The sequence below is a fragment of the Eubalaena glacialis genome, chromosome 8 (genome assembly GCF_028564815.1).
Source record: "Eubalaena glacialis isolate mEubGla1 chromosome 8, mEubGla1.1.hap2.+ XY, whole genome shotgun sequence".
In the NCBI taxonomy this organism is placed as follows: domain Eukaryota; kingdom Metazoa; phylum Chordata; class Mammalia; order Artiodactyla; family Balaenidae; genus Eubalaena; species Eubalaena glacialis.
In genome coordinates this window covers 77,701,423-77,726,987 of record NC_083723.1, presented here as the reverse complement: position 1 = coordinate 77,726,987, position 25,565 = coordinate 77,701,423, and the positions used below count along the sequence as shown (strand labels likewise).

Here is a 25,565-nt window from a genome sequence, read left to right as displayed (position 1 = left end):
TGAATATTTATTATATTTTACAAACACTTACTGTATGCCAGCTGCTGATACAGCACTTTCCAGATGTTAACTCATTTGATTCTTATAACAACCTAGGGTAGGTAAGTCCTATTATCACCTCCACTTTATGGATGAGGAAATGGAAGCACAGAGAGGTTGAGCAACTTGCCTGAGGCCACACAGCTAATAAGCAGCAGAGCCAGGGTTCAAACCCAGGCAGTCTGACTTCAGAGTCCAGCTCTTATCCAGCACACTATACCTGGTGCCTGGTAGCAGCCAAGGCCAGTTGTGCTGTTGGGTTTGGGGGAATATCCAGTAGCCATGAGGAAGCCAGGAAACAGGGTGGTAGCTGGGTGTTTGCAACACATCACAGTGTATAGCGTGTGGACCAAAGACTCCTCCCAGGTGCCTTAGAGTTCATCACGAGGGTGCTGGAATCCCTTCCCAGCTGCCTTCCCCACTCTCAGACCCCTGTGGCTCCCAATGACCTTGGAGTGTTGAATCAGGTATATAGGGAGCTCCTGTAGTCAGACAAAGCAAGCTGTGGTACTAATTCCATCCCTTTGGTCTTTAGTCCAGATGAAGACAAGCCGCCCCACATTACAGCATCACCAGGCAGCTCTCCATGACTAAAGAGGCAACACTTTCTCCATCAAGCACCTTTACCTGGGGGATAACAAAGAAAAGCCCAGAAAAGTCCTGCTGGGCATTGTTCTCAGAACCGAGGAGCAGCTAAGCCTGCTTTGGGCACAGAGACAAGCCAGGAAATGGGAGGGTGGACGCATGGGTACTGGCTTGGGCAGACTGGACATAAAGACAGATGTGGTAGGCAGGAGGCCAGAATGGACCAGTGACCACAGGGCTTAACTAACATCAGCAGAAGCAAAACATTCATAGCACAGCCTCCAAAGGTGCAGGACAGGGTGATGACAAGGAGACTGGCAATGGCTGTATCAAAGCAGACCCGAAGGGCTACCTTCTCAGCTTGGGGTGACCCGGGAGGGGGAGCTTCAACACTGACCTGACCTTTGACCCAAACCTAAGCCAAACTTTCAGCAGGCTGAGAAGAAGACATTTTCAGATTGTCATGCCATTCTTTCCAGATTTCTGTGAAGGTTCAATTGTCTTAGAATAAAACTCAGAGGCGCCATCTGAGAGCCTGTGGAGCGGGCCCTACAGGAAGCAGGGAAGAGTAAACAATCCACGAGGTCTCTTCTCTGCGGAGGTTCTCACTGTGGTTTCTAGACTGGAAAGGTCTGAAGAGGCAAATGGCTGGGCATCCTGGGCTTCCCCACTGTGTCCCCCGGAGCCTCCCAGGGTTGGGGTCAGGGGAGGGTTACACACACAACACCGAGCCTGGCTCACCAGGATGTCCAAGCAATTTGTTAAAAAGTTAAAAAAAATCATTCGTCTAACAAATATGTATGGAGGAAGGCTCTGTTTAAGACTAGAAGCTGAGGTGGAGGGAAGGCTGGTAGATAAAGAAAATAAGAACGACGAAGAAATTGCCCCATCCCAAGGGGTCCCAGGCTCTGAAACCAACCTCTTCTGTGAGTAGAGCTTCTTCTCTGATGTCAGGTATGTGTAGAAAGCCAGCTGCTCGTGGCAGGTAACTTCTCTGAAATTAGAATTATTCACTTCAATAATCACCCCCATGTGACAGTCAATTACCCTCAATGGGTGCCCCATCTCAGTGTATGCTCCAATGGGCGTTTCCTTGAACCCAGGAAAGAGCATAAGGGAACAGAGGCACCGTGTCCCTGCTTAGAAGACTGGCCATTGTCTTGTGGTGCTTTGCGGCCTAAGTTGTACTTTCACATGTGTAGACGATCTCATTGCATCATTATAACAACCCCTTGCTGAGACAGAGCAGAGCCTGTGGCATTATACATGTGAGAAAGATGATGACAATAATAAAACCTCCCATCTATTGAATACTTGCAATGCGTGGGGCACTGGGCCAAGTAGTCTATGAGTATTCACTGTTTAATCCTTACAGCAACCCTATGAAGAAGCCACTTTTTCCGTCATTTTGTTGATATGGAAAAGGGAGCTCAGAGAGGTCAAGTGACTGACTCAAGGTCACATAGCTAGTTAGTGCCAGAGCCTGGCTGACTCTAAGTCCTTGCTCAAAGGCACTGAAGTCTGTCTGCAAAGCATTTATGATTTGCTAAAGGTAAACAGCCAGGGGAGCAGCACCCTGGCTCCTGCTCCGGGATCCTTCCCTCTGCCCACAGTCGGCTCTGTTGAGTCCCTCAGAGTGGGTGGCTTCCAGCTTTTCTCATCCCACCCACCTGCTCTTAAAGCCCGCTCTGCCCAGACAGGGACAGCTTCCTTTCTGTGAGCACTAATGAGCTCTCTAAGCCCAGGCAGTGGCCTCGGGTGCCGATTAGGGCCACAGTGGGAGTTAGCCGGGAACATAGGCGTCTCCTGCTTGTTTTGGGAAGGCACCAATACTAGACCACCCAAACTGCCTCTTAGCCAGGCCTCCACTTGGGAACACTGACATGGAGTTGGCAGCTTTCCTGCTCCTTCTCTACCTCCTGATAACTCCCCTGGGCCAAATACTCAAGTACCATAAGCCTCTCAAAGCCCCAAGACCAATGCACTCCCGGGGCTGATGACACAGCCCTCAGCTAAGGATGTGCAGTTTCCCCTCATTCAGTTAGGTGACAGCTCCAGCAGCCTGACTTAAAAAACAGTGGTGCCTGCTCCCTCCCTCCTGGCCCACCTGGCTTCAGTCTCAGCCTGTGCGGGTTTGCACCAGGACCGCCCTCTTCCACAGCCAGGCCAGCAATGAGCTTCCAGCCTGGAGCATCTCACTCACTGTCACAGTTGCTGTTGCTGCCCTGTGCAGATGGGGTGGAGAGGGTGAGGCTCATTGTGTGGCTTTAGAATCAGGCAGTTCTGGCTCTGAATCCCACATATGCTGCTTAGGAATTGTGGGACCTTAGGAAAAGCCACATTTCTCACCATGTTGGAGTGTCTTTATCTGTACGATGGGGCTGATGCCACCTCCCTCTCAGGATTGTTCTATGGGTTAAAGATGACACTGCACGGAAGGTGCCTAGAAGCAGGCCTGGCACGTAACGGGCCCTCCGGGGATGTGAACGCTTGCCCTCCCCTCAAGCTCTCCCCGCTGCTTCTGCTCTCTCCCCCGCCTGCAGCCCGCAGGGGGCTGATCACGCCATGTCCACACGCGGAGGGATGAAAGGGAACGTGTATAACCAGGGCTCCTGGTGGCTTGGAGACAGAGGCCAACAGGGCAACTTCTCTACACAGAAAGTACAAGCACCAACCCCTCTGCTCAGCGTTGGAGACTTCCCCACGAGCTCCCTGACCACTTTTTCAGGCTCATCGTGGATTTTCCCCCATTGGTGGTTCTCACTAATGCTGCGTGCTTCCCCACCTCTACACCTTGGCCTTCTGTTCTCTTTATTCTCTTTATCGGGAATACCCTCCATTCCAACCTTTGTCTACAACTCAGTCCATTAAAATGCCTTCTCAGTGAAGACCTTTCTTAGCCTCTTTGGATGATAGTGTTATAAACAAGTAATAACAGTGGCTCCACCCTTGAACCCCACAACTAGAAGGAGTTCATCCTGGACAGCACTGACTGTGAGAAGTTGTCCCTGCCAGAGGACAGGGGCAGGGTGCCTTGAAGGACAGCTCTTTGTCTTGTCCTGTTCTCTTTGGAAGACGGTAAACTCTATGGAGGCAGGGACTGTATTTTATCTATTTATCAACTCTATCCTAACAGGACATAGTCTAGGCCAGTGTTCCTCAGTCTCAGCACTGTGGACTTTTGGGGCTGGCTAATTCTTTACTGGGGGGCTGTCCTGTTCATTGTAGGATATTTAGCAGCATCCCTGGCCTCTATCCCTCCATGAGATGCCAGTACCATTCTACCCTCCAACTGTGACAACCAAAAATGTCTCCAGACTTTACCACATGAATTTAGGAGGAGTAAGGGAGCCAAGACACCTTGGTTGGGAACCACTGCTCTAGAATCTTAATCAATACCTTTAAAAATACTTTATTATAAAAAAATTGCAAGCAAACATAAGAGTATTAAAAAAAAGAAGGGGTAATGAACCATAAGTATCCACCACTCCTCTTCAATAACTATTAATATTTGGTAAATCTTGTTTCAACTACCACCACCTACTATTTTTCTGGAGTACTTTAAAGCAAATCTCAGGCAACATGGCATTTCACTCCTAAATACTTAGGTATGTATGTAAAAGATAAGAACTTAAAAAAGCATTATCATAATAGCATCACATCTAACAAGATTAATAATTAGTCCTTAATATTATCTAATACTCAGTCAATGTTCAGATTTCCATGATTGCCACAAACCATGGACTTTCTTTTCTTGAAATCTGTTTGTTCAAATCAGGATTAAATAAGGCCAAGAAATGCATTTAAATTTCTTTTTATCTATCTTTTTTATGCCATTAATTTTTATGAATAATTAATACATATTTTTCATTACTGAAAGTGAGAGGTGCTGAACAAACTTTGAGGCAAAGGAAAAAGGTTTCTGAATGTTGGCATAAAATTTTCTTCCCTGAAGGTGCTAAAGATAAATACTCTTGTGGCCATCAATGTTGGTTTAGTTTTGCTCCGAGTCACCGACACACTCATTGTCTAAAATATTTACTTCATGCATTTGTAAATAAATATCTTCATTTTGTTTTTAAGTGTATTTGTTAATGTTCAAAAATTAAATTCAACGCAATCCCTTGTTGAAAATGATGCTATGTGTAACTTAGAGAAGAAACATGATCTCCCCCTGTTGTTTTCTCTCTTTGTTCTTCCAATCCAAAGTCAAGTGGAAATGGAAAGGCATCTCCTATTGATATTGCTTGCTTCTCTAATGACCAGGAAGTTCTGATATTTAAAGCAATTTCTTGATCCCTTTGATCAGTGGTATACTCATGTTTAAGCATATGTTTCCAGACTTTAGATAATGACTTTCTCTTTGTGTTTACAAAATTATTTCTACAGCAAAATAAGAGTACGATTTATTTTTCTCTGCAAAAGTAACCTCAGGGTGATAGGAAAAATTATATATCTATCATGTTGCTTTGTTGTTTGCTTGTAGAAGCTGTAATTTGTTTTCCTCTCTTGAAATATTTGCTTTCCTTACGACATAGAGAATATTTGGAGATATATTATATATGCATCTGCTCTATGCATATATTCTTGCCCTTGGGTAGAAATCTAGTGTCCATGGAAGAATATGGCATTTGATTGAAAGCCAGCGAGCCTGGTAGTTTTCCACCAGTTACAATTCACAGTTCTGCTTGAAGCAAATACCTCCAACTGTGGATAATGGACCTTCCTTGAGAATCTGAGACAAGTTACTGGTTAATGTCTCTGAAACAGCCTGTTAAGACTGTTACTACAAATTAGAGTCTGGATCATTCCGAAACCCAAATAGACTTCTTTCATCTTCCAGATGGCCGTCTGATTGGGAGCTGGGCAGGATCACGTTTCAGGTTGTGACTTAATGATTCAGGACAATATTTATGGTTATTACTTGACAGAGGGCAGTGAGGAAAATTAAAGCACAGCCCCAGGCTTCATTTATGACAAAAAACAAATTCATGGCAGGGCTGTAGATTAGAGATGGCATCTCCAAGCTCCAGGCAAAGCCCTGGCACACTATTGTGGGATGACCCACTTAACCAGGTACAGCTTGGTTAGCCTGGCAAGTCCCGACTTCAAAATTTCAGTTGATGCATTATCGCTAGAAATGACCAAGCAACTCTCTAAATAGAAATCTTGGAAAAGGTATAGCTATGAGTGAGAGCTTTCAGAGGAGACAAATAATGCGATTATGTTCTTTGCTGGTATGACGACTACATGCAGCTGAAATATTATGTTTTGAGGCACATTTTAAACTTTATTATTACAGCTGGTAATATCAACAGGAGAAAAATAATTCCGCCTGCCAGTTGCGGGCATTCTGTTTATGTAATGTGTGATTTCTGCATTAACTTTTCCTTCTAAAACATGCTCTGCATGATATAATATTTATCTCTTACACTACCCAGAATTTTAGGAATTCCATAATTGGGTGCTATGGGGAAGAGAAAGACAAGACGGGGAAGACATAGAAAGGGGATAAATAAAGCTCGAGGCAGTTAATGAAAGTGTAGATTGTCTAGAAAAAAAAGCCAGGAGAAAGTTTATCTTGCCCCATTAATCCTCTACTCACTCTGTGAAATGAGAATGCACATATTGTTCTGGCGGTAAAAAAAAAGAGAGAAAACTAAACCATATGCCATTAATACATTTGACCAACTGTGACATTTTTTAAATAAGGTTTTAACTGGTTTTATTACACCAACTGTGTAATTTCAAAATGACTCCATCATCTATTATATCTATTATAAACAAGTACTTTGTTTAACCAAGCCAATAATAACCTTCACAGGCAGAGAACGTTGGGATTTGAGAGAACCAAATCCTCTGATTGTTTAGATAAAGGGAAAGAGGGTCTCTGACTAGAAATAGAAACAAGAACATGATCTTGAAAAAAAAATTTTAATTTATCACACAATTACCAATAATTTGATATTTCTTCTATGGTGTGTGGAAGCGGCTGTCCAGTGCCTGAAGCCCACCCCATACTGTCTTGGTTCCACACTCACAATCCAGCTCCCAAAGGCACAGTAAAGTCTGGCTGTGTGAACATCACTGGGGGTGCCCCGTCAAGGGGGGGCTTTGCCAGAGAATGTGTGGTCGGGTGACTTACAGAGGAGTCTCTACCTCTTCTTTAGGCCTCTGCCTGGTCAGCCCAAGCCATGAGCAGCTGCGGACGGCAGGTGGAGGAGAGGGCACAACAAGGAGAAGTCTCCTTGCCTCTTCACATCCTGTAAGGAGCATCTAACACTCTCCTGGGTTCAAAGAAAATGCATCAGCTGCCCGAATGTTTTTCAGCTGGCGGCCTTTTTTCCTTTTGACAGTCTTTTAACTCGTTGCTATGCTCATCATTTTTCTTTCTTTCCAAGCACTTGGCTTTGTTCCTGCCTTCTGGAGAAGCTCAGGCTCTTTCATTTTGCAGGATAGATTGGATGCTTCTTCAGGGTGCTGTGCGTACCTTTTGATTTCCTTGGTGTGTGGTGTTCGTGATGAGTGTGGCCACAGTTGGCTCTTTTCCTGAAGCACACTGGTGTCACTTTGGGCTGCTCCTTGGGGACACTGGGGGCCTGCACCATGGCTCAGGTGGATGGACAAAGCTAGGTTCACATCCTGCTTCTATCTTCTATGTGACAGGAGGAAACTAACCCTCTGAGCCTACAACTTCATCTATAAAATGGGAACAATAATTCCAGCTTCACAGGATTGTAAGGATGACATGAAATTGCATGCCTGAATCACAGGAAAAACACTTCTTAGTTGAAAGGCTGACCCCGATCTCTGCAAAAGGAGAACCATCCCTCCAGGAATATTATACCATCCGTGCTTCATACCACACAGTCACAGCAGGAACCACAAACCCAAGGCCATAGGATGAGTGCTCCCGGGTCGTCCATGCTTTGTACTGTAGCCCGTTCCCAGCGCCAGCATCCCATGATATCCCGCTCCTCTGACTCGACCTTGCATTTGCAACTTCATCACATTCAGTCTTGGAACACCCTCATGTTGTTGTTTGCTATCGTTGGAGCCACAAATACTGTCAAGCCAAAATTGACCTAATTTACCTTCTGGGCCAATGCTTCCACTTTAGAAGGGAAGCCCAGGAGGCCCAGAAGGTTGTGTGACTGACTACGGGCACCAAACCTAGCTCGTGGCAAAGCTCGGTCTCTAGACGCATAGGCCAGCAGAGTTTTACCCACCTGAGTCTTACAGTGTTATTTAACTCCTGTGTTTTCATGTGTGATTCGTATGCAGGCCTCCACCCCTACCACACCCACACCAGATTTAAAGTTCCTTTCAGACATATCTTCTTATAGGCTGTCCTGCCTTGGAAGGGGGTAATCGATGAAAACTTGCCAGTTGAGGGAAGAAAGAATTCCTGGACATGTCAGCAAGCAAACATTTTATCAAGTAGCTTCTCCTTCAATTTTACAGACATTATTGATCTGAAAAGCAATATGGATAAAATTTTCATGTAGGTAGAGGAGGGTTATCCTGAGCCACGGGCCACTGCATTTCTTCCCTGGGAGTGCAGTGTCCATGGCTGCACACCGAGAACATTACTTAGAGCACGAAGGGCAGGGGATAGTCAGTGTCTTTCCTGTACCTTATGATGAACAGGACCTCTTTACAACAGACTAACTCTATCCTCAAACTCACCCAAGCAGCAGCTCCTAACCTGGTTAACTTTCAAGCATGCTGGTGGGGGACCAAGGTACAGAACCCAATGGAAGGCATTGCACACATTCATTGAGAGAGGTGGATGCAGGCAAAGAGGAGGTCAGTCTGCCAATTAGGGGAGAAGTGAAGCAGATGACACCTGACACTGGGTAGAGAAGGCAGGGGGATTGCAAATACATATCAGATTCCATTTTCACTAAGAGGTCAGCTTTAATCAAGTTCCCAGTGTAAATATTACCAATATAAACCAAATAACGGAGGTTAAACGGCCGCTCTCGAGGTCAGTGACTCTTGGTCAAGCTGGAAGATTTCACATCAAATGGACCAGTTGGAATATACCTGGAGGGCCTCTGTGCCTGACCATGAAACCTGAACCCACACCTACTCTTCTGGCTGTGGATGGAGTGCAGAGCGATGTGAGTGTGGCAGGGCTGTCTCTGCTTTCAGCTCAGTGGTTGAAAACCAGATGCATTGCGGCCCGGGGTTTCCATAAACACAGAGGGCTGTGGTTTCTCTACGGCTGAGAATCAAAGTGAATGTTTGCTGCCCGAGCTGATACATCCTGCTCACTGATATCCCCAGGGAAGGACACCTGATGGTCCAGGGAGGGGACCCTTCTCCCACTTGGTTCTGGAAGCTGTGGTTCCTGAACCACAACCTTTATAAGATGGCAACCCTTTATAAGATGTGCTATAAGATGTGTTACAAGATCTTGCTATAGAGATAAGGCCACTATGTCAAAGTAGAGGCAAGCCTGGTCTGGAAATAGAGTCAACATAATCCTGATCATCTGGGCATTTTTGAACGTGTCCTCCCCTCTTACTGCCCTTTTGCTTTTGTCTGGCCGTGTGGAGTCACATGCACGCAGCATCATTTGTCTCTGTCTCCTATTGTGCCTGCTGCCCAGTTCCCAAAACCATTGTCCTCAGCCGTCTCATGCTACCTACATGCTTCCTTGCCTTCGTGGAGTTTATGGTCTTCCAAAGAGAACAGGACAAGAAGACAAATAGTCTCCCACAAGGTACTTCTCACAGTTAGTGCTCTCCAGGAGCGATGTAAGATGTAAACCCCTTCTGGTTGGGGGGTTCATAGGAGGTGCTTTTTATTATTACTTGTTTATAACACTAACCTACAGAAAAAAGATGCTAAGAAAGGTCTTCACTGAGAAGGCATTTTAATGAGCTGGGTTTGACACAAAGGTTGGAAGGGAGGGTGTTCCCCATAAAGAGAATAAAGAGAACAGAAGGCCAAGGTGTGGAGGTGGGGAAGCACGCAGCATTAGTGGGAACCACGAATGGGGGAAATTCATGATGAGCCTGGAAACGTGGTCGGGGGCTTGTGGGGAAGTCTCCAACGCTGAGCAGAGGGGTTGGTGCTTGTACTTTCTGTGTAGAGAAGTTGCCTTATTGGCCTCTGTCTCCAAGCCACCAGGAGCCCTGGTTATAAACGTTCCCTTTCATCCCTCTGCATGTGGATGTGGCGTGATCAGCCCCCGAGGGCTCCATGCAGGGGAGAGACCACACGGTCAGAACTTCTCTGCTGCTTGAGCTTTGTGTTCTATTTTTTAAAACAAAATATATCAGGTATCTTCCTTTTACTGCACCATATGAAAAATGAAATCGTTGCTAAAGTTTTTTTTTTTTTGTTCTTGCAACATGCTAATCATTATGCTAAGAGATTCATGTGCCTCATTGCATTTAACCCACACAGCAATCCCACAGGCAGATCCCATTCCCAATTTACAGATGGAGAAACTGGGGCAGAAGGAGGTTAAGAACCTTATCATACGGTGGGAGATACAGGGCTTGAACTCAAATCGATCTGGTGTCAGTCTGTGTTCTTAACCACGACTCCTGCTGCTTCCTTAAATGAAATCATTGAACTGCTATCTTCTCAGCAGGCAGAGTTTTGGGGCCTCATTCATTCCTAACCAGGTTCCTGGTAAATACACAATTTTCCGTTTGCATGTCTTAGCCCTTTCTTCCAAAGGTGGGCTTTTAATCAGAGCAGTGGAAAGACGCCATGTATTTCACCCTGAGGTAAATCTAAGTGAGAAGAACAGCGAGGACCGGCAGTTGTGTCAGGCTGGCTGACTTCAAGTGGTGTGGAAGAACGTTCCATGGATATTCCCCCAGCGATGCTCCGCAGCAGCCAGGAGCTGCGTGACTGTCGAGGCTGGTGCCTCGCTCATCACTGAACCATACATCCAGGAGGAGGGCATGGGACCCATCCCGTTGCGTTAGCTTTGTGCCTCATCTAGTTCAACACAAAACGGCAAGGGCAGCGGAAGGCTGCTGCCTGTGAAATGCACCCTCTTGTCATCTTTATGGGCACACCAGACCATAAAACCTGCAGACAGATGACTGGAATAAACACATTATCTCTTTCAAGGCAAAAAGGAGAGGAGGGTGTACACAGAGATTGATGTACAAAAGCGCTAGTCTAAATAAACAATCTACATAAATTTGCATTTGCATGGGAGCATTGTTATAAAATGTGGTCTTCATTAAAGAGAGGCTGGTGACGTACCTTAGGAGGGCCTGACACATGTGATTTCTGATCATCTGGCTCCCTTGTCTCTTTAAAGTCAAATCCTTTACATAGAATATTTGCCTTGTCTAAATAATGCAACAAAATCACCTGAAGCGAAAGCCGCTGAAATCTAGAATAGGTAAATGTTATACATACTGTACAATTAATAGGGATTAAAGATGGGTATTCACATGTGCAGTTTCCAGGGGGCTTAGAAACAGATGCATCCTGGTGAGATGTTTTGGAAAAATTATTTAAAGGGGGTATCCTGGTTAAGAACTAATTGTAACTCACTGATCCCAAAGGAAAATGGAACAAAGAATAACCAGGAGGGACCTAAAAGAACTTCCTTAATAGGAAGATGGGAGAGAATAGTTGCTCTCTTTCTCTCTCAACCCAGGACTGAATAAATAGAAAGAGAAAATGGCCTTAAACAACAGCATGAGGGATTTAGGTTGAAAAAATGACAAGCCTTCCTTTCAGAGGATTGCTTTGTACAGGCTGTCATCTGTTCAGGGGTGAAATGGAGACAAAAAGAGTAGGATGGCTTGGGACTCTTGCAGTAGAAGAAATAAGGAAGAAGAAAAGTGCCCAGACTTGCTAAAGATATTCGAAAACAGAACCACAGTCACTGGAGTTAAAATGAAAGAACAGCATTCTAGACCCTAGTTTTCAACTGTTAGCTGAGTGACCTTGGGAAATTACATTGCTTCTCTGGACTTTATTTTCCTTATCTGTAAGACTGGAGCATTGCACTAGAAAATATCAAAGGTTATTTCCAGTTCTAATAATTTGTTGGTTTGAGATTCCTATAACAAGGAACAGCATGTTGTGGTTTGCCTGGAATGGTCCTGATTTATGCCTATTGTCCTCACATAATTATTCATAATGCACATTTTCACACTCAAAGTATCCTGGTTTGAACCACATATTATATGGTCACCCTACCTATAACAGTTAATACAACAATTTCCCTTGATATTCGCTTAGACTGTTTCCCACAATACAGTTGTTAACCAAAAATGCAACAGAAGTATTTAGCCAAACAACTAGCTCTTTTTCTTCCAAGAAACAAATAATGGTAATAATAATAGCTCTTGTTTTTTAAGCTGACCACCTGCCTGGCCTTCTTGCCTAGGGCTTTCCAAGCATTAGCTAATGTAATTTCTCATTAAACTCTAGAAGTTAGATGCTACTCATTTCTCTTTTACATTTGGGAGCACTGAGGTGCAAGAGGTTAAGATAACTTGCTCAAGTCAGGATTTGAACTTAGGTCTTTCTGATCCCCAGAAACCAGCATTTAAGCTTTCTGTCATGCTGCTTGCAGTACAAGGCATTTTACTAATATCCATAGTGTGCCCCCCTCCCCTGCCCGAAGTGTCTTGGACTGGTTTTAGCAGCCAATCTTCTTGGATGTGAAAACAGAACCATTGCAAGTTCCAAACCATTCCATATGACATTTAGACTTACAGATGAAAATCTTCCAAAATCACTATGATTTCATATGAAAAACATTTTTTGCTTTCCAACAAAGAAACTCAGACCCCTGGGTCATTGTGAACGTGTCTTTGGAGCTCTACACTTTTTGATATTTACTAAACAAGGCCTGCCCAGAGATTATGGGGAATTGTGATATTGATTAAACCATGATGTTCCTGTTACCCAGCAAGGCAAACGGTTGAGTGATAAAAGCAGTTCGGTGTTCCAAAATCATTTTCAAAGCAAAAGAAGGTCTGAACAAAATAAATGATTTGAATGCAAGACATAAACAACAAAACAGGCTGGCAAACGGACCAATAACGAGGCATCTGGGACACCAGTTCTGCTCCTGATGACTTTCAGGGCCAGCCTTGATGCCTTTCAGATTTCCAAAGAAAAATAAACTGGTGACAACAGAACAGCAGCTGTGGGCACAATAAGGAAATTAGTTGGAGCAGATTTGTAATTAAGCATTGAAAATGGATCAGTATGATCCCTCCCTGCATACAAGTACCTTTCGCTTTTTGCCTCTTTTCAAAATTCCTTTTTTTTTTTTTTTAAATAAACACACACTTCAGCTTCAGTCATGCATGTCCCGACCTGGGATATTAGCTAAAGATATTACTTTTTCTGGGAAAAACAAGAAATTAGCTCATAAGAAGCACAGAACCCCATGAAGTAAAATAACATTGACTTTGGATTCCTATTTCCTTTTTATTTTTGTCATTTTATAACTTTGGAAAGACAAAAGAGTTGTCTCCATTCAAAAGATTATATATTTATGTATAATAAAGGAAGGGTGAAGGATCCTGGGGCATTGTGAGGACAATTAATTTTCATTTCGCAATACAAGATGAGGATGAAAACTTTATGATCTTCATGATTGTCTTTACATCATTTAACAATGGCATCACAGACAAAGCTTAGGCTCTAAAGATATTGTTACACACTGATGGTTTTGAAAAAATAGCAGTATTTTTGTATGGGGTGAACTTTAGTGTTAAATATATTGATTATGCCTTCTGGGCTAGAGATGGCCCTCCTCCCCCTCCCATGCCCATCGTTTAGTTCCCCCCACCTCTACAACCCCCATTCAGATACCCCTGTGGGTGTGTGTCACGGCTGTGATTCCAGGCAGCTACTAGAGGGGGACAGACCTAGGCCCTTCGTGAACTGGAAATGAGGGTATTTCTCAGAGGAATGAATTCCTACTTCCTGGTCCACCCTGGAGTGCATGCCCTGCCTCTTGCCTCCTGGATCCTAGCCCCTCTTCCCGTAAATCACTCTGAGCCCAGAGAAACGTAAGAAGAGCGGGTCAGACCCAGATGTCCTGAATCATTAAGCACACTGGCTCCTCCGGGGGGCCGGCCAGACCCTCTGAGCTTTGACAGCGGTGAAATGTGACAAGAAAGTAAATATCCTAGTGACCCACTTATCCAGAGGTCAGGCATCCCTCAATCTGCCTTCTGGAACTCAGTTGAGAAGCAGGAAGGAAGCGAAACAGGCTCGAAGCAGCGGAAACACCAGTCACAAAGCAATGCACTTTAACTATGTCTAATTGACTCTTAATTAACACACGCTCCGAACAAGCCCATTTATGTAGTCTCCCAGCCCACAACGAATTAAAAGCAGAAAATTAGAGGGGGACAAGGAAGGAGGATAGAGAGATTATTAGTGATCACTCTGAAGGCAGTAAGAAATGATGGCAAACAGTCTGACATCAAAGGAAAAGATAAAAACAAGCCCCTAAAAAAGCAGTCCCAGAATTAGCAAGATCAGCAATCCACAGCCCCATCGGGTCAAACAGCATGGTGCAGCTGTTCCTGAGAGCCACAGTTCCTGCTCCAACAGCAAAGACAACCCGCGCGAAGGAGAGAGCCTGGCGCTGGGAACACAGAGACCTTGGCCAAGCGTCCATCTCCCCTCTCCTGGGTTCTCCATCCCTGGAGTGCTTGGGAGTCTCCTGGGGACATTGTTAGTACGGAGCCCAGAGCGGAGGCCCTGCCCTGGGAGATTCTGATGGAAAACCTCCAGATCCTCAGTCCAGCATTCTGCATCTTCACAAGGCCCCTCCCACAGTGTTGGTGACTCAGAATCACACTTTTAAAAACATCGCTAACTCCTTCACCAAATTGGGAAATGGCTTAGGCAAATCACTTATTGTTCTGGGTTTTGCTGCTTATGTGAAAGAAAAGGTCTAGTATATCATCTCTAAATTCCCTTACAGCCTGACTGGCTAAGAGCATATACTAATTTTTTTTTTTTTTAACATCTTCATTGGAGTATAATTGCTTTACAATGGTGTGTTAGTTTCTGCTTTATAACAAAGTGAATCAGCTATACATATACATATATCCCCATATCTCCTCCCTCTTGGGTCTCCCTCCCATCCTCCCTATCCCACCCGTTTAGGTGGTCCCAAAGCACCGAGCTGATCTCCCTGTGCTATGCAGCTGCTTCCTACTAGCTGCCTATTTTACATTTGGTAGTGTATATATGTCCATGCCACTCTCTCATTTCGTCCCAGCTTATACTTCCCCCTCCCCGTGTCCTCAAGTCCATTCTCTACGTCTGTGTCTTTATTCCTGTCCTGCCCCTAGGTTCTTCAGAACCATTTTTTTTTTTTTTAGATTCCATAGAGCATATACTAATTTTATGATGCACTCCCAGGCAGCTGCTGAGCAGCCAAGAAAGTGTTCATGAGGATGACAGTCTGAGTGCTTTTTTCAAAAAGGAGGGCTTCCAAATTATGCTCAATCAGTGTCTCTAAACTTTTTAAATTGCACACCTCGTTAGTAAAAATTTGGGAGGTACTCACTTTCAATAGATGTGTATTTTTATTTACTTATAACCTATGCATGTGATACAAACTCATATATTGTTTACATCATAAAACATACACAAGATAAAAATAAAATTAGAAGTTCTAATATTTTCTTCACATACACCCCTTTTTAAGACTTTTGGGATAAATTTTAGGACAAATTCAACATCCAGTAGAATGTAAGCTATTTTGAGGGCACATTTTGCTTTATTTGTCATTGTATTCTCAAGGCCCAGCACAATTTCTGACTTGTGGTTCAGGAATGTTTTTGAATGAATGAATCAATGAATGAATGAAAGTATGTCTTGGGATTTGAAGTGGCTAAGCTCTGGTTATCAGGAGTATTCATCTGTATGGAATATATTTTCTTCCATGGTAGTCAACAGTGTGACTGAATATAGAAAGTGCAGAGTGAAGTTGAGAAGTATCATTCGCATTTGAGGAAACTGCCTGTTAGAATTTAGGGAGTATGATCAATATTTATGAAGCTCAGAAAACCCTCTCTGGAGCAGGGGAATGACTCATAGTTCATGTAAAGGTAAAAGCATTGGTTGTTGTATAACAGGTATGCATTAAATACCATATGTGTTCATCAAGGGTTTTGTGTGGGTGTGTGTGTATGTGTGTGTGTGTGTGTGTGCGCGCGCTTGTGTGTTGAAGATACTCTCTAGGAAGTAGTAGAGATTTCCTTTTCCACGTATATTCTCTGTCAGATGCAATTTATTTAACTGATTATTGTTTTGGTTTGGGGAAACAAGGTAATATTTTTTTAAATGTACTTTAAAAATTGATATATACTGGACCCTTCTTTATGCAAAGACATTTGAAATCTTGTTGCTTACTCAAAAACATAGCTGCAGTTTATGTCATATGAAGAGTCATTTTGCAAAGCCCTATAGGTGTATACCTTTAGTATTCTGTTTGTCATAGTGACCAAGGCTGAATTATAGTATCTACCCATTGGTCACTGGCATAGCGATATCTTAGTGAGTTATAAGAATCACTGGTGACTGCTGGGACTGTGAGAAAGAATTATCTTGGGAAGGAGAGGGTAGTTTCATCTTTGAGAAAATGCAAAGTGCGATGGATACCTACCTCACTTAGTCTAGCACTTCTTAAACTTTCTGGTCTTAGGACCACTTTACATCCTTTAAAATTAGTGATGACCTGAGAGAGCTTATGCTTATCTGGGTTATACTCATAAATATTAACTGTATTGGAAATTAAAATGAAAAAATCTTTTAAAATACAAAAATACACATTCCATTAGTTAGCCAACAGAACAATGATTATAGCCTCTAGAAAACTACACTGTCAACTAAATAAAAGTGAAAAAGGCAAATAACATTTTGGTATTATTATGAAAATAATTTTAGCTGAATGAACCCATTGGAAGGGTCTCCAGAACCCCCAGGGGTCCCTGGACTGCACTTTGTGAACCACTGATTTAGTGGATTCTAGAGGCAAAACCTGACTGTTTCCCGTCTTAGAAGACGCTATCAACCGAGATGTAAGACTGACATCTGACTGGTGAGGACCGAGGAATTTCACCTGGATGGAGGCTCTGCTGGTGACAGCTGGTGACCCACCAAATTATGACAAAGCACATACCATGGTATGCTGAATGTGGAGGAGACGGTATTTATGAGAATGACCTTTTCACCCCCGAAATATTTGGAACTGGGGACCTTGTCTTTTTGACATGATCCTTGACACAGTGACCCATGTTCCTGTGAATTCTTTGCTGTGGCCATCTCTGGAAATCATTAGCTTCTGGGTGTGGGTGAAGAATTATGAAGGGTAGTTGCGCCAGAGCTCAGTCCTCGAGTTTCAACAGCAATACTCTTTTGAACTGAGAGCTCCCCACTTCAGCTGGAATTTTCTGCTGTGTCAGAAACAGGGTAGAAGAGGTAGCTATTCTCTTGGGCAAATACTTACCATTTTATTATTTAAAGTTTAACTATATAAATACACAAATATTTGTTGAATGAATGAAATTTGAAGCATGAAATCAACTGAATGTACTAACCATGGTCTTGGAAGGACAGATGTTTTCTTAGGGCAAAATGGAGGAAGAATTTTCTCTCTTTCTTCCAGTGAGAGAAGGGAGTAGGGTGGACTCACTCTTGATAGAGATAGATTGGTAATTTAGAGATGAATCAGGGGCCATGGGGCAGAGATGGTTACAGTGTAAAATACCAATGTGAGGCCCCTTGTTCAAAAAGCAAGAACAAAGGGCATTAAAAGTAGTAAAACATAGAATGTCTTCCTTTCTTCCATAGTCTCTCAACTTGTCATAGTGTTTTTCATTTGCTATCTGATGTCATTTTAAGTAAGTAAAAATAAAAATTTTAAACTATTAGCATGAATTATACCATTCATCTTTATAGTGTGGGATGCCAGTTTTAAACGCAAATATAAGAGCATTTAACTTGCGTGCAGAATCACTGAAATTATGCCATTTCTTTTTTGTAGTGCATACATGCATATAAATTTAATTCTTACCAGAACAGTGGAAACACTTCACAAAACGAACTCAGTTGTTTTTTTTCACTTCTTGAGACATGTACATTCTACCACACTTGGGAAGCAGATGGCTCCCATAATAAGCTTACCTTGTACTCACTTTGAGTCTCGCTAAACTCCTGCACGCAATGGGTCCACTGGAACACTGTGCTGTGAGGCATTGCTAAAGCTATATGTGAGTGGGGCAGCACGGGGGTGGGGGAGCATGCATTACTGTGCATATCTCTTCTGTTCACACGCATTCTCCCTTATCCCACTGGACCTCACAAGTTAAAGGATAAAATTTTTGAGAATTTCAAGATGGCGACAGCTGCGGTTTAACCAAGCCCGGGGCCCTTCTGAGTATGGGGTCCTGTCCGACTGCACAGGTTCCATACCCACGAAGCTGAGCCTGGCTTGCGGTGATGCTCTTGTGCTAACAGTGGAGGCTCATTCTGGCCAGCCTACCTGCTCTTCGTTACCGTGTATGTAAATCTCTCTCAAAGGTGGGACGTCCAGGATCCCAAGGGAGAATACTCTTCTCACAGGGCCAGGGAGGTTGGACAGCAGCAGAGGGAGCCCGAGGTGATCTGTTGGGGTGCACAAAGGAAATGATTGAATTCCTTTATCTACTTACTTTTTATCTCATTCTTTAAAAATTTCCGTGTGGTGTGTGTGTGTTTTCAGAATGCATAAAATGTATCAGCAGAGTATCACATGTATAAAATTTATACATATAAAAACATACACTGATGTGTGCACTCAAAAATGTTTTACTGAAAGGAGTACTGGATAAACCAACTGGAAGGCACCACCCCAGAAGACAGCATAAGGAATGAGTCAAGGAGGAGTGTCTGGGGACTGAGCCATTACTTAGCAACGGCTTCCTGAGAGAAGAGGCTGAGTAGAATGTGGAGATGGGACAGCACCCTGACTGGGGTCAGCCCACACTCCCACTCTACCTTCCCCTGATGTGGGACTAGCAGTCCCATGTGAGCTTCAGCCAGACAGGTGGTACTTAAGTTGATGGGAACCCCTTGACTTACAAGGGGGAGAATTTAAGTTGTGTCCATGGAGGTGAGCCAAGGATAAAGCCGGGGCATCACTGGCTCCTGTTGGATTCCCATGAACAAGAAAGAGACTAAAAATTCGAGGCAAAACAAGAGAAGCCAAGTCAGAAATGATAATTTATTGAGTTTTATGCTGTTGAACTCACTATGAAGTGGGTGAGTCTTGTTCTTCTCGTTTTACAGATGAAGAAATGGAGAACCCGAGTATGAAGTGACCAGCTTGCTGAGGGTCACAGGGCTAATTATGACCAGGTCTGTCTATTACCCTGCTCACCTATAGGTTGTAGCAGGCTAAGCAGAAATACCCCCATGTGGCAGGAGTTAATATTGTTATCATCCCCATTTTACAGATGAGAAACCTGAGGTTCAGAAGAAGGCTGTGATGACCAGAGCTTGTTCTGGACAGAAGTTGGTCATGTGGTCCATGGGTGGGTCAGCCTGAGTTAAAGTCTACAGACCAGCTGTCATGACTGAGATGATGGCCAGCATCCTGTTCAGAGTGAGCCCAGTTGTCTAAAAGGTTGGAGGGATCCAAGGGCTCAAACCGTAATCTCTGGTTTTAGAAATGAGTGGACACAATCTTCAGCCGCTGCTCTGGAATTTATAAACTCAATTTACTTTATCTTTCAAAGCAAGCTCAAGGGCATTAAGAATCACTTCATAGCGATCTCTTTGGAATTTATGATATCCCTAAAAGGTAACAAAGCTGCCTCATCTCATATTTATATCTATGCAGAGCTAAGGAGCAGGGACAAGGTCTTCCCACTTATGATTTCTCAATCAAGATGCATCCAACTCCAAATCCCTGCACTGGCTCTGACACGGTGCTGCAAATAAGGCAGCTTCTCACTGTCCTTCCATTTCTTATTTTACCTCATTTGGTTAAACCACACACGCTCAGTGCTTGGAACTTCCGTTTTCTTATCTTGAATATCATGTACTGTTCCAGCTCACAGCCAGCCACCCAGGAAGGAAGCATTTTGTTCCTTTCAGAGGGCTTGGCTAGCCAGTGGCCACGCTGTTGAAAAGCTCTGTAAGTAACATTATCTCTGCTGTGTTAAAAAGGTCTAGAACTGGAAAGTGTGCAGCATTAGAGTTTAACAGTTATCTCTGGTCTGCTTACCTCGAAATCAAGTATGAAAAGAAAACTTGGAGAAGCAAGAGAGGGAGGGTAATGGCGAGAGAGAGAGAGACAGAGAGAAACAGAGAGACAGACAGACAGATGGAATCAAGCTCATGCCTCTTTCCCTGTCAATTTTGAGTTTTTCTAAACCCAATTAAAACTTAACGAATCAATATATCAGGCCTCAATCTATTTCATACTTGTTGGAAATGTAAGCAGTGTTAATTCTTTATTGTAGTCAATTCATTATTCAAATTGCTATTATATGTTTGTCATTTTTAATATTACTTGAAACATATTTTTATTCTTCTTTCTCTTTTCTTTTTTAACCAATGACTTCGTTAAGTATTTCATAAAATATATAGCTGTCTCAGTAAATGCATTCTTTGGGATGGGAAAAAAAAGGAAACTTGCCCAGCAAGTTCTCAATCTTATGGTTTGTTTTTTTTTTTTTTTTTGAAGCTTCTGGTTTCTTGGAACCTATGCTTTAAACGAGCTATTTACTTTCGATTTACACGGCAGATGATTTTGAGAAGTTCTAAATTAAATGGGTAAAAAATGTTTCAAGTGGTGCAAAAATACAAAGAAATGTGACATGGAAAAATGCCTGAATCTATTCTACCTAAAAAGTTATGTCGGGAATTAAATTGTGAATTGGGCAGGAAAAAAAACTCACACTCATTGTTTTTATATTGTTGGAAATTTAAAAATATGCATTCAATTCTGGACTATTAGGAGTCATGGAAAGTTCATGGATGGTCTCAAAAAGCATTCCTGCTTATTCATCTTTGGCATGTATATTTGCACATGTAGGAAGCATAAATAGGATGGAAGAGAAAATACATAATGTTTCAAATAACAGTTTTACTCTGAACACTTGATTCTGTATGACTGGAGAACTGTCTGCTTTAGCTCTCCCTCCATCTGTTCAGCTCTGATCCTCTCCCTAACCTAGAGATGGGTCTGTTTCTTATGCTGACAGACAGCACATGCTTGGTTGGAATTCCTCTCTCTTCCTCTCCCTTGCCATCTCCCTTGCTCTACTATCTTTGTACCTTCTTGGTCTTTCATAGACAGTCTCTGAGAGGGGGAGAAATGTCCCAGCATAAATAATAGCTGGTGTTTTCTGAGGGCTTACCCTGAGCTTTTCTATTTACCTTGATCTAAGCTCTTTAGATGTACTATAGCATTTAATCTTCATCACGACCTTGTGAGGTAGCTTCTGTTAATATTCCCATTTTAAAGTTGAGAAAACTGAGTCATAGGGGAGTTAAGTAACTTGCCCAAGGATGTACAGTTTGTAAAACGTATAGCAGGATTTCAACCCAAGCAGCCCATTTCCAAAATACATGCTCATAACCAAATACTCCACACACACACACACACACACACACACACACACACACATACACCTCGCCCCTGGCTAAAAAGGAAACAGGGGTATAGAGGAATATAATGTTTTGGGGGGATGGGAGAGTAATGACTTGAAGGAGGGCACAAGAGAGGCTTGTGGGCTGGAAATAATCTGTTTCTTGATCCAGATGCTGGGTCCAGGCTTCTTGTGAAAATATGTGGAGCTGAATACTTGTGTACTTTTATGTATGTGTATTACGCTTCAATTGTATTAAAACAGAAAAAAGGAAATGAGCAAAAATAAAGAATTAAGGTATATATATATACACACACAAATACACATCAGTGGGAGACTGAATAGTCATTTGCCTTAAATAATCTTGTCGAAAACATCTCTGAGGGAATTTGTCTCACGTGTATGTGGCCGAGTGGGTGGCCTGGATTTGAGTGGAGGTCTCGCCACTTGGTAACTTTGGGATAATGACTTGATCTCTGTCCACATCTCAGTTTATTCATCTGCAAAACTGGGGATAGCTTATTCCTACTTTGCAGGGTAGGATTAAATGATCACTTTACATAAAGACTTGGAAGTGGAGATAATCTCCTCTCAATGCCAAGGTGATCAGGGTGACTAGGGTGTCCCAGCAGGTGCAGGGGAAGGAGCTTCACTGGGCTTCACAGGTAGTAACCGTGATTCTTTTTCTTAAATAAAGTGTAGGTATTTAAAAGCCATTTTGTTGGCAGGATCAAGGTGTGTTCCTTCTTCTGGTAAAAAGCTCTTTCCTTCACAACAAACTGTATGACCAGATCCAAGGTTAGCCAGGCTGACGCTAAAAAATCCACTGGCTTCCCCTTGTTCAGAAGATTCAGACATTGCAAAGAATACATTTTCCTTTCTCTGGTGTAAATCTGAGTTCCAGAATTAAAACACTAAAGTGGAAATAAATAGGTCTATCTCATTTCTCAGCGTTTATGACAGAGGCTGAATTCCAGGGAGAAGCAAATGAAGGAAGGAAGAAGTTAAATTTCTTGGACGACATGACTGTTACTGTGTCTGCCCATTGGCTTGATGTGTTTTGAACCTGTAATGTCTGAAATCTTTGTTTCCTTCTTTTGGAGCCTCCATCACACGAAGCTGGCCCACAGGCATTTATAAGATGCCTACTCCGTGTAGCCCTTCACCGTGCCCTCCCAAGCCTGACGGCCGGCCCTTCTTCACAAAGGCCCATTCTAATTTCGCCAGCGGCCAGCTCCACTTGCCACAATCCCGTCAAAGCAGACAGATTAAACACGTCAGGTGACATACAGAAGAAAAGAGTTCCTGATTAATTAAGGCATTTTTTATGGCTAGGAGTTATTTCTCTTGGCCTGCTACCTGCTCTCAGGTCTTGATCACATTTCAACCTATTGCAGCCATTTGCTCAAATATTCTAGGTCCTCAGATGTTTGCGTGCATGTGTCTGTCTGTGTGTGTACACGTCTGAATACGGTTGGAAAGCTGCAGCAAGGCTGTTGATTGCAAAGTGAGAACGAAGGGGGAAAGTTAAGGCTCCCTCCAGTCCTCACTTCTAATGATTTTCGTGTCACTATGGCTATCTTAGTTGGGAAAAGGACTTAGGGTCACATTGCAATGAAAAAAAAACCTTTAGTATGGACAAGTTTGAAAACAAGTGTACTATTTATTCAAAGAAGTACATAGAAAGCTCTATTTTTCCTCCTATTTTTGTTTGCAAATCGAATGCTATTGCGTCTATCTCTTGTGGTGTAGTTCTTTATAAAAAAAAGACCTAGTGGTATGGGAAGGTCAGATTTGGGGGTGATCATTTTCCCTGTAGGTTTTCAGATGTCACGACCAGATGAAGGATAATTTAAGAAGCACGGAGCTGGGTGATGGGTCTTGCAGAGCTGCCTGTCTGTTGGACCTGCAGAAAAGCTTATCCCCAGCAAGGTAATTTACGACAGAAGACCATCTCAGCTCCCTGCAGGCAGCACTACCTAAGTTCTCTGAAGAACTCCTGCTTTAAAATTGGAGAGAGCTGTAAGGCTGGAGACGGGATAAGTTATGGCTTTCCAGTGGCTTTCCCCTTTCTCCTTTTCCTTGTTGTGATTGTTATTTATTATTTGTGGGTAGGGATGAGAGGGTTCACTTTGCCAACTTTTGAACCCTCTCTGGATTCATGGCTCTGAATTTTGAACCGTCCCTGAACCTTCCTGTCTTTGAGTTCCTAATTCTCTTAGCGTTCCGCAGCGTCCTGTTGTGAATGGAGAAAGACTCTAAAAGGTTTATTTTAAAAGGTTGAAATATTTTCTTAAACATCAAATAGAACTTTTTTTTTTTTAAAAAAGCAACCTATTGTGATGAGTCAAATGTAAATGAATTGAAAACATATGCTCCAAATCTCCCCCAGTTTATGCAGCAGTTTCATGGCTGAATTACTATTAGGCTTTCTTGGATTCAAAGTTGATATGAAATGATGCGACAAGGGATGAGCCCAGACACATTAGTTCTTTTAGTTTCTACTGCTTTGTTCCTTATTTAATATAAAATGGGCTTTGGTTGAACTCTGAAAGCTGAGAGAAGAGGAAAGAGCGGGAGATATTTATAAGCAGCATTTTGCCAAGTAAGAACACTATTAGGATACGGGGCATTTTGGCTAAAGAATTAAATTCTTGATTTAATGGCTGTAACATTAGGAGGTAGAAATAGCTTTGAAATCTGGGCTGCCTAGCTCTCCACTATGTCGGAGCCCTTCTCCTCACCTTCACGCCTGCAGGTCATTTGGCACTTCCTTCCCAAGCTTCAAGTCCTGTCCTTAAGAACCCTGAGAGGTTATTTGGGTCTAGTACTTTCTACAGCCAATTGCCTTGAATATGCCTTTCTGAAAGTGAGCCCTGCGGGTACACAGACAGCTCTGCAAAGGCAGCCTGGGACGAAGTCGAGGAAATTTTAAGAAATTCTGCTCTTCCTTCTGGTCCCTGTGTTCAGGGGTGTCCAATGCTGCTTCAATCTCAGGAGACCTATGTGGGAGCAGAGCAGGCTTCTGGGAGTCAGAGTGCGTGGCATGTAGCTGAAGTTTAAGAAATGTTTGCCAGATGAATGTCTTGGCAGCTGGTCGACAAATGCACATCTGATGCTTACGGATGATACCCTGTAATCTGTGTTTGGGAGGCAGTAGCCATGAGGCCACAAACCAGACAGAGCCATGCAAAAAATGTGTACTTTTGCTGCTAACATTCCCCATACAGGCTTGGGAAAACTACTCGCCATGTTCTATGGGTCTGCCCTGTTTCCCCACCTGACAAAAAAGCTGGGCTCACTATTTGCCACCCACCTTGTGGGGTGGATGTGGGGTGGATATGAGAAATCCTACAAAGAGCTTAGGGATCCCTGGTTTAAAGTCAAGTGCCCATACAAAGTACCAAGCACCAGTAAAATGTGTTTTTAGCATTAGAGACAGATGCTCAGAGGGAAAACTAGGTACATTTTGCCGCCAGCTCAAAACATGCTTTCTACTCCCGTGCAGAGAGGAAAGCACAGTTGTTAAAAGTTACTTTGAGATGACAAAATGTACTGAAAAGAAACTGCCAAGAAAACCCCTTTGCCCAGCCCTGGCCCTGGGATCCTGCTGCCAGCAGGGATTATCGAAATTGGGCATCCTTAGAGAAAGCAGGAATTCTCTTCCACCACAGACTGTTGAAACCTTCCCATTCCACTGTTTTAAAAGCTGCAGAGAATTAAAAATAGAAGCTTTTTGGAGGGAGGAGAGGGTCCTTTGGGGGCACTTTGTTTGCTTTGGTTTCTATCTCCCTCCCTGGAATGCAGTAAAAACCTGGGGAAGTCAGCACTCAGAGAGTAGGCCTTTGCAGAGAAACGAAACTCCCTCACGCCAAAGTGAAGGGTGAGGAACTCTTTCTGGGTTCTGGTTTTATAATCATTTCTGTTTATAGTAGGAAAGAAATAGCCCCCTTCTTGAATTCAGCACATGTAGTCTTTTCTTAACGGCTCCCCTCCTTATACAAACATTAACAGGCCTAGTCCTTCAATAGGTTATTATTGAGCAGCTAATGTTAAATACAGATGAACACTTGCCAGTTGAATGGGATGACTGTCGCCCAGGTGTAAAAGTGCCATTCATGCATATGAAGTGACGATTGCAAATGGCGGCCACCAGAAGTCAAAACAGTTGATTGAATGGGTGGGGAGCAGAATGGCTTGTATATTCTTTTGAAAATTCAAGAAGAGGATGAGGGGAGGGGTGTGAAAGGCTATTTTGGGGCTACTAGTCCCTGGAACACTGATTTTAGTCCCTGGGGTCCTAAGAAAATGAGGAGGAAGGAAAGATGT

The 25,565-nt window shown here is 43.2% G+C and overlaps 1 long non-coding RNA gene across 1 annotated transcript in view; it reads right to left on the bottom strand.

Annotated features, from left to right (window-relative positions):
* Positions 1-18,148: 18,148 nt before the first annotated feature.
* The window catches only part of LOC133096299 (uncharacterized), an 80,679-nt gene continuing 73,262 nt past the window's right edge, over positions 18,149-25,565 (bottom strand). The window contains exon 3 of the long non-coding RNA XR_009701762.1: positions 18,149-18,264. This is a non-coding gene — a long non-coding RNA (uncharacterized LOC133096299). The remainder of the gene's footprint in view (positions 18,265-25,565) is intronic.